The following is a 9,635-nucleotide window of genomic DNA, read 5'->3' as shown; positions in this document are numbered from 1 at the left end:
CAAAATGTTCCTTCTAGTAGCCTCTCATAGGAATACAATACATCAGAAAAAGACAAGATGGCAGAGATCACTAGAAGAGTACTTTTGACAGCAAACCATGCCTACCATTCTCAAGTGCCCACATAATTTCTTTAACTGCAGAGGTTGCTCCTGAACTCTTTCTCCCAGGCTCACCTGGAAGATCTAAGACTTCAGACATTCAAGTAGGAGTTGATGGTACTAGCAGCTATTCCTCACACTGGGCGCGAAGTGCTGAGGAGCCTTGGACATAACCACCAGGGACAACCCTATAATTCCTATGGAGTCAGCCCAGGAAGTCCTGAAGCTTTTGATTCTGATCCAACAGTCTGGACTTCTAGAGTGAGGCCAAAGCCTTCTGGATGTTTTGGGTTTGCTCCAGTAACCACTTACTGCCTCTTGCCCAGGACTCCTTGAACAGAAGTTCACAACTTTGCCCTGTAGCTTATGTGAACTCTGTTGCTTTCCAGGCAGCTAGTCTAGGGCTGCCCATTGCCTGGAAAAAGCTGTCCCTTGCTTGCTGCCGGGGGCAACTTTGATTTGGCCTCTGTGCAGCTTCCATTTACACTTCAGAGGGAGGCAGTGGTACTTTGCACGCAGAGCAGTGACTGAACCTATCCTGTTCGTGCCATCTACATGTCCTCAGAGGCAGCCTGGGCAAGCCCACACAGCAATGAGCTCATGGCAACTGGGACTGCTTGGCCACTTAAAGAGTCGCATAAAAAGTAACTTAAACTGCACTTCAGGTCTAGATGCCCGTTAGGTTTTAAAGGGACTGACACTGAATATAAAATACACTCCTTCACCCTGACACGAGGATTTGACAGAGAACAAACTGCAGTGTTTTCTGTAAATTAGGAGGCTTCCAAACACTTATCACTTCATCTGTTTCCAACAAAAGAGATTAGTTTATGTCCATGTGAGACATAGGTGACACTTGAAGCCATGCTTAGATGAACCACTTAATCCCCTGGAGATTAGACACATGCTAATAATAGCTAATCACAGCACAAGATTTTGGTTGGTGAGCATAACATCTGTCACTACATTACTTGCTGTTTAGAGCAAGAAGAAAACAAAATTAAATTACCTTCATTTTTGCAGTATTATGGCCATTTGTACTGGGCATAGGGAAAAAAAAAAGGAGGAATCAAAGCATTGGAACATATTCCTGGGTTTGTTGAATTTGATGTAACATGAAACAGATTTTATAAAACAAAGATGTGTTTGGCTGTCAAAGAAGATACCCAAGAGCCTGTTCCAGACTTGCTCACCAAAACCAGCTGGTTTTTAGTAGAAGAGATGGCCCGACTGTTCAATGTACTGAACTCAGCACAAGGGTAACTTTTAATGGTAGTTTTAATGACATGCAGCAAAACAGGTATGCAAATGAGATGATTAATCTTATCTTTTTCCCTATCCTGTGAAATACATCACCAGCAGTTTCAGATTTCCTGCACCTAGCAGATCCTCCTTTTGCCTTATTATTGGAATAAGCATTGGGTAAACTGCTCTGGGAATTGCTGCAATTGCACTGCAATCTCAGATTTAGTAATTTGTGCTGCTAGCTCAGCAGCCGATGTCACAGGATGAGAGCTCTGAATATGCTTCTGCATCGGGTGCTAAGTTCCCTGCTGTCCAGCAGGTGATCAAATTGTGGGTTTGTTTGCCAAGGCACTGGAGAACAGCAGGTGCATTCTGAGTTGCCCCTGACAGCTTCTGCAGTGGTTATTGCACCATGACCTGTGGACACTTCATCCTCCCATTTTCCATCTAATTCGTGCTGCTGATGCCGGGCTTTTTTTCAGGGGTGTCACACGGCAGTGCCTGCATTGCTGAGAACACACATCCCAGTCCCAGGTTTGCCAAGGGCTGAGAGGGCAGTGATAGTCTGCTCCACTCCGTCGCTGGGGCAGGACACAGGAGAAATAAGGCTTCCCCACAGTGGGACACTACATTAAGGCTGCGGACACAGAGGTTTTCAGTTTCTGTGACTTCCGCTCAGAAATGTGGACCTTTTCTAAGGAAGTGAGTGGTGCAATAAAGGTGAAGAGGAAATTGTTTGAAGTTTGTTCTTCTATGGTTCAAGGGTAAGATTCGTGGGTGTGTTATATGATTAGGTTAAAAAGGCATCATAAATCACTGCCTTAGGACCTTCAAGTCAATATTCAAATACCTCACTGTTTTAAATGACAGGAATTGATGTACATGTTTCCCTTCTGGAAAATGATAGTGTAATTCTTGCTGAATGTATTGACTGACAATTGGCAGAGCAGGGCCTCACATGCTCCTGTGCACACAACACATCTCAGAAAAAGGCACACACTTTTCACCCTGGTTTTAAATGAAACAGGGGGGCTGCTCAAAACAAGAGAAGTCAAGAAGCCTCAGCTTCTCTGTCGTGATGGGCAGTCAGCCTGGAGGGAATGGTTTTTTCAGAGCCTTGACAAGAGCCTGCCAGAAAAATTAAGTTCCAGCCTCTCTTCCAAACCCTCCCATATCTTGCTGCCTTGGTAGAACAGGGTGAATGCAGAGCTGGCTAAAATCTCTCCTTCAGCGGGATTTGACCACACAGTGATCTGCTGGCCAAAGAAGCAATTTAAGGTTTTGTGCCATCTGCTGGTTTCTGCACAACTGTGCAGATGGTGGTTGCAGCTTGATCAGTGAGCGGCTGGATTTCCTCCCGAGCCGTGGCAGTTTCCCAAATGGCCCGCTGCTAATCTCCACCAAAAGACAACTCAGGCCTAAGGCAACCTCATGAAAAAGAGTCTATTTGGGGCCCTCAGATAAAAATATGAACTTTTTGTTCGTAATTTTCTAGTACTTACTATGAGGCATACTGTTGACATATCTCTATACCTATCTACAGCTCCTTTCATAGCACGCATCTCAAGGTGCATTACAGAAGTGATACTCCTGGCACAGAGCTTGAGTAGTTATGGGTAAGCCAGGATGTCCATGCCAGCCCTGATGATGGATTTAAAAGCTAAAACCAGAAGCACAAATTACAAAAGCCAAGGAAATCTGTATGGGCACACAGTCAAAAGCCATTGGCCGGGCGCCTGGCCTTAGTGGGTGTTAGAGGACACAGTTTCCTTGTGCAACAGAAGGTGCAAGGAGGGAAGGTTTAGGTCAGAGCACCTTTGGGCACTCCAAAGGGAGGGTAGCTGTGAACACAAGGCTGATTAGTGAGGCACAGAGCAAAGAGAATAAGCAAAGGCTTTCACATACAACTGCACTTCGGATTTCTATATCTGCTTCTTCTGCAGGAGAAATGGATGGAAATATGGAGCAAGGGGAAAGAGAGGAGTCCTCTAAACTGTCAAAAATGATAGAATGACTTTTTTAATGGAGGATTTGCTTGCTTTATGTTTTCAGCAGCTGATCTTTAAAGCTGAAAGACCTCAGAGAGCCTAAGCCTTCCATGGACGTGTTTTCACCATGGCACACTTCTCATTTCTCATTTCACCATGGCACATTTCTACACACAAAAATTATTTACTTTACAGACAAGCCCAGAAGTTCCAGTCAAATCTCAGAGTCCCACAGTGTTACCACCTCTGTAAATTTACAACTGGAGTACTCAGCCTGAAGAACAAGCTTACATCTGCTTCAGACAGTGTGGTGGTGTTCACAGGGGTTCCAGGAAGAGAGAAGAGATGAGAATGTTGACTCCATGTTTCAGAAGGCTTGATTTATTATTTTATGATATATTAAAACTATACTAAAAGAATAGAAGGAAGGATTTCATCAGAAGGGTAGCTAAGAATAGAAAAGGAACAAAGGCTTTTGACTGACTGAGACAGTCTGGACAGCTGGGCTGTGATCGGCCATTAATTAGAAACAACCGCATGAGACCAATCACAGATCCATCTGTTGCATTCCACAGCAGCAGATAATCATTGTTTACATTTTGTTCCTGAGGCCTCTCAGCTTCTCAGGAGAAAAAAGCCTAAGGAAAGGATTTTTCATAAAACATGTCTGTGACAAGACAGAGCAACAAACTGGAAACACTGAAAATTTCAGAGCTGCCTCAAAGAGAGAGGCCCATTAAAAATACCACCACAGCAGCCGCCTCTGCCGTAGGAACTGGACACTAAGCATCCCTCTGCCGACAAGAAGAGAAGGAAGAGGGGGCAGGCCACAGTGTGGCCCAATATCACCAAAACCTCTGCAGGACTCCCTGCAATCCCGTGCCTGGAGGCCTAGCATGGGGAGCCATGGCTGCTCCTGTGAGGACCAGTGAAACTCCTGTAGGACCATTCCTGCTGCTGGTCACTGGAATGTGAGCACTTGCTTCCTCTCTGCTGCAGCCTTGCGCCTGCCAGTGCTGAAAACCTCTTTATACTGTTCTGATGGTGCATGGATATTGTACAGACACTTCCAGCTTCTTCTTGTGATTTTTTGATTTGAATTCTTCTCACCCATGGTGGCTATGCTTGTTCCCACCTTTCTGGTTTCACAGCTTTTTATAGACTCAGTAGCTCTTTTTAATTCCTCATTCCTTGCTCTTCCATTACTCTTGAAGTTAGAGTAATTTTCTGCACTTCCTTCCTTTTCTCCTGACCATCCTGCTGTCTGTCTTTTCCCCCCCATTGTGGCCCTGTTTCCCACAAATAATTTCTCTCTTCTGTCATGCTTCTTCTTGTTCTGCAAACTTCTGCAAATCTTTCCTTAGAGTGTCTTCTCTTTTTTTCATTGCTTCCTCATGAGACTGCATAAGCAAACTTACTTCTGGGTACATCTGAGCACATATTTTGTGTCATTAGTGTTCCTTCTGAGAGTTTTCGTATGTCCTACACCACTGTGCTTTCCTTAATTCCATGCCCAGATCATTTTGGGAAGAAACTTAAGAAGGAAGTATTTTGTGCACATGGCTTAGTTTGAGAAGGGTTTAAAGATGATTTTAGTCCTTCATCTTCATAGTACATTTGATGAATGAAGTAATCTTCTTATTCAAGGTCCAGCGATTTGTGCTAAGAGCTTTGGATACAATCTGTCAATTGAAACACAATAAACTCATGTACACTTAGGGCAGAAATTGCCACTGCTACGGTATTGTTATATTTTTTAACAGAGCCACCTCTCCATCAAATTAAGAATGAGATAATCTGTGCATATTTACAACATATAGAAGGAGGAGGAAGTCGTGAAGGCACATACAGGCTGTGGTGACTTACAGGCTGAGTAACATTTCCAGTCTTCTAGCAGAGATACATTTCCTCATAAATATCTCTCAGAATAGTAACAATCAGACTTGACAAACACCAAACTGACCTGTGTGCTCTCATGTCCCTTCTACAAGAACCTCCAGATGGAAATCCCTAATTCCTGCAATCCACCAATATAATACAAAAAAATTGTATGCTACTTCTAAGATTATTCTCCAAAGGAATTAATAAATTGAGGCTGATGTTCCTTTGTCATGACAAGGTGGAGTCAACATTATTGCAAACATTTCATGCTCTGGCTACAACTCAGCTATCCACTGTCCTGCAAGCAAGGAAATACAGCTCTAGCATAACCAGCTACTGCTGAGCTGCATTTTCTGCAGAGCTAGGGTGTGCTGCTGTGCTCCTGTGTGTGATAGTCAGATTGCACTACAACAAACACATCTCAAGCTGTGCTCATGCATGTGCCCCAGCTGACACTTGTTCCCATGGCTGCCAACCTGCACCTCTGGTGGGCTCCAAGCAGCTCCAGGGGCAGGACTTGGTGCCTGCCCAGGCTGGAGGAGGTTCCTGTGATGAAGAGTGGCCCTAATCTCTGCACCCCCAGCCTGGTCCCATCCCCAGCCAGGTGCCATCCCCATGTCCCAGGTACACTCTGTCCCAGTCTGGCCCCAACCAGCTTGACCATGTGTGTGGACAGGGAAGCTGAGGCAGTAACCCACCCACTGGTGGCTGCACTGCTGGGACCACAGACCAGGACTGGGGCCCAGCAGAGTCTGGGGTGAGATCCCAGATGGCAATGTTGGGCTGTTGTGGCATCTAAAGGTCCCTGGAGAGCCACAGGGGGGAAGGACAGGGGGAGGATGATGAGCAAGAGCCATAAGGTTTTGCATGCCAGTCTTCCATGTGACAAGTGACAATCCATGTGCACCTGAAGGAGGGGGTCAGACTTTGGGGGACAGAAGAAGACCCTGGCCCAGGAGAGGCAAGGGAAATGGCTCTGATCCTCACTGGGCTCCCATGGCTGCAGGCAGGAAAGCTTATTCTTATATAGAAGCAGGTGGCATGAGAATATTATGTGGTAAATCAGATAAGCTGCAATCTCGTTATGCCAACAGATGAGTGAGTCAGAAAGGTTTGAGTATAGCTGTCAATAGAGCATCCTGTAAGGATAATGTCTAATCAAATTAGATTAGACACTTGCAGCTCCCATCCCCACAGCTCCTTGTTTAGGGGGAAAAACACTGTTCCCATGTAGAAGGAACACAAAGCATCTTAGCAGCCTGAGCACCCTCAGCGCGTCCCATCCCTCTTTTTGCTTCCATGCAGTGTTTGCCCCCACTGCTTTGGACACAGTCCCATAAATGGCCCTAACCTTGCTGCTTTTCCTGGGCAGTATGTTTTGCAGCACATCAGCCAGATGATTTTACTCCACAAATTTTCAGTAGTTTTCATGCTAGGGAGAGACTGTCATATGAGTTGTTGGGAGGGGAGGAATTTTAGTCCCAGAAACTCCACCTTGTTTTCCCAGCTACCAGGCAAACCTTTGTGACAGCTTAAATACTTGAGATTTCTAACTGGAACACCGTTTCAATGACATCTACCAATATGTGACATAGCAGGGGTCTTATGCCAATTCTGCAATTTGTGTTTAAAGCTATTGAAAAAAAGTCTGTGCAAACACACGTGTTCAGATGTTGTTATGCTGTGTGACAGCCTAGTGCAGGTTTCCTAAAATAGCAGCCTCATCCTCCTCCAAAATCCTCCATTGTCTGCCTAAGGCTATTCAAAGAACATTATCCTATTGCAAGCTTAGACTGTATCTACTTCAGTTATCATTGTTATGCCAGCAATGGCTGTCATGGTGTTCCTTGAATATCCCTAAAAGCCTAGGGAACACTTATACCTCTCTGAGTCATGCTTTTAATTCTGAGTACATGAGCCCACCAAAGGGTTGCCCTGGCTCCATTTGCAAAGTTGCTGGCTCCAATTGCAAAGTTCATTTAGATTTCCACCTGCCATTCCTCCATGGTTTCAATTGCACAGCAATTACATGGCCCTGGTTTGCCTCAGGAAGTACTGCCTCAGTTTCTCCAACTCTGCAGCTATGAACACCAGTATGTTAGGACCTTCATTCTTCCTCCTTGTTAAGAGGAATTTTCTTGCTAAATTTCAAACCCTGGGTGCAGAAGCAGGAAATTATCTTGGATCTTTCATATTTGGAGCCCAGAGTATCACTGTTGGACACTGTTTTTCTTATGAATGATTTGAAACAAAAGCACTTATCTTGAACTGAACGTAAACTTTCATACCAAATGAAGTATGAATATCTGGAAGGTTTGGATCCAAAAGAGTGCCAATTTTGATTCAATATGAATAGTTCATGCTTTTGCAATTTTTCAGCTCCCAAATCACAGCCGAAAAGCACATACAACAATTTTCATAACCCTTAGTGCATCCACAAAACCCTTTTTTTTTTTTGTCAGGAAAACACCCCATATTACCAAGCCCAAAGGACCTTCTGTTCAGACACAGGCCATCCTGAGTACATCCTCTTACTGCATAGCTGTGTCCTGTGATACCCACTTCATATCATCCTTGGACATTTGATCATTCCTATGATTCCTGGACTTCTAATAATTTCTGAGAAAGGAGACTATGAGCTCCCAGGAGACTTTCTCTCCTTTGACAAATTTGACCTGGCACAAGGAGGATCCAACCGATCATAAAAACTGTCAGGCAACAGTATGCTGGACTTTAAGAAGAGCTAAACTTCACTTCAGACTTTCGTCAAAGACGTGGTGAGAGGAAACTTCATTTCTTTGGGATCCAAAATACGTTAGTCCCCTTGAAAGATATTAAATTGGTTTTACTTTAACCTTTTTTCCTCCCTGCCACCGTGGGATGAAACAAAGCTTGTATTTTACCAAGTATTGGAAGGGCCCAGATTGCTACTGGAGGAGAGACACTGAAAGGCAGAAGGCAGCCTCCAGCTTTCCTTTGTTAGTCATAAATAAAATTACTCCCAAATGGGAGGTTTACACAGCTGCAAATGAGTTCTTTTACTGGTGTACAAGCAATGGTTTCCTTACATATAACTGGCCTGACAGGCCATGGGCAGGAAGGCTGGACCCACAGAAAAATATGTTTCCCTCCAGCTCTAAGAAGTTGTTTGTCTATATCAGTTCCAGCTGGCTGGCCTGCATCTCTTCTGACTAGAAATGCTTCCTGGGAAAAAGGATGATACTCCTATTTCTAAGGGTATCTTGCACAAGGTGAGAGCAATCTCTTCCAACTGTTTTGGAAGGCTGTTCTCTGCAGGTCTAAAATCTACTGTCCTATAAGACTGTGGAGAACCGACTGTTCCTTTTTCCTTAGCTGTAGCCTTTTATACAGTTGGGGACTGTTTTGTTAGAAAAGAGATGACTCAAAAATAGACATGAGAAACCTGTCTTTCCTCAAAGGTCGCATTTTCCCAGTGTATTTCAGGTGAGACATCTGTTAGAACAACATGGCATAATCTGTTATGCAAGAGAGGGCTCATCCTAATGGATGTACACCTCCTTCTGCCTGGAAGTATTGACACATTGTGCAGCCTTTGTTAAGCTGAGGTAGTGGCTCATCCCCAGGAACTCACCAGGTGTCTGCTCTCCATGTAAGTAGGACTTTCCGTGCCTCCTTGCTGAATTCTAGTCCTCTCATCCTGAATACAAATGTCTTTAGTTTTAAGATGGTGTTCAAACACATTTACAGACACCTGACCATGGCTTACTCACTGGCTTAATATTTTTACACCTATCAGTGGAAATACTGATGTGTTCTACATCTGTTGAAGCCTGCCCAGAGAATCCTCCTCAAGAAATTATACATTTCATTAGTGAGCTTCTAAAACAAACTATTTGTCTTTCAGATTCATTTGCCACCACTTTCTCACTGTCTTGTCTAAGCCCTCACTGTAAGACACAAAATATCTATTATGTTATTTCCTCATCAGTGAAGAGTTGTGACAGACATTACTTTCCTTCTGTCCAGACACTCCTGACTCAGCCACAGAGGAAACTATGCTGTATGACACAGTTTGCTCTTGATAAAGTCACGCTGGCTGTTATTTGTCTCCTCTAGTTATGTAGATAAACAGGTTTGGTTTTGTGTTTTCTTAGAAACCAAACTTTCAAAACTATTTATTGTAGAATTATCCAGTTCTTTATTTTTTCCTATTTTGCTGAAAGCATCATTGCATCTACTTTTCCCCAGACTTTCAAAACCTCAGAAGATCCTCCATTAGTTGTCAGAAAAAGTCATCAAGAGTTTAGAGGTTACTTAACACAACCCTCTAAAAACTACATTTCTTCAGTACTTTTCTTGATAGTCTTGCTTTTCCTTATATGATAAAACAAAAAATATTCATTGCTTTTTGTGTTCTTAAATTTAACCTCGTGTTTGATC

The sequence above is a fragment of the Molothrus aeneus genome, chromosome Z (assembly GCF_037042795.1).
Source record: "Molothrus aeneus isolate 106 chromosome Z, BPBGC_Maene_1.0, whole genome shotgun sequence".
NCBI lineage: Eukaryota > Metazoa > Chordata > Aves > Passeriformes > Icteridae > Molothrus > Molothrus aeneus.
This window is presented reverse-complemented; position numbering follows the sequence as displayed.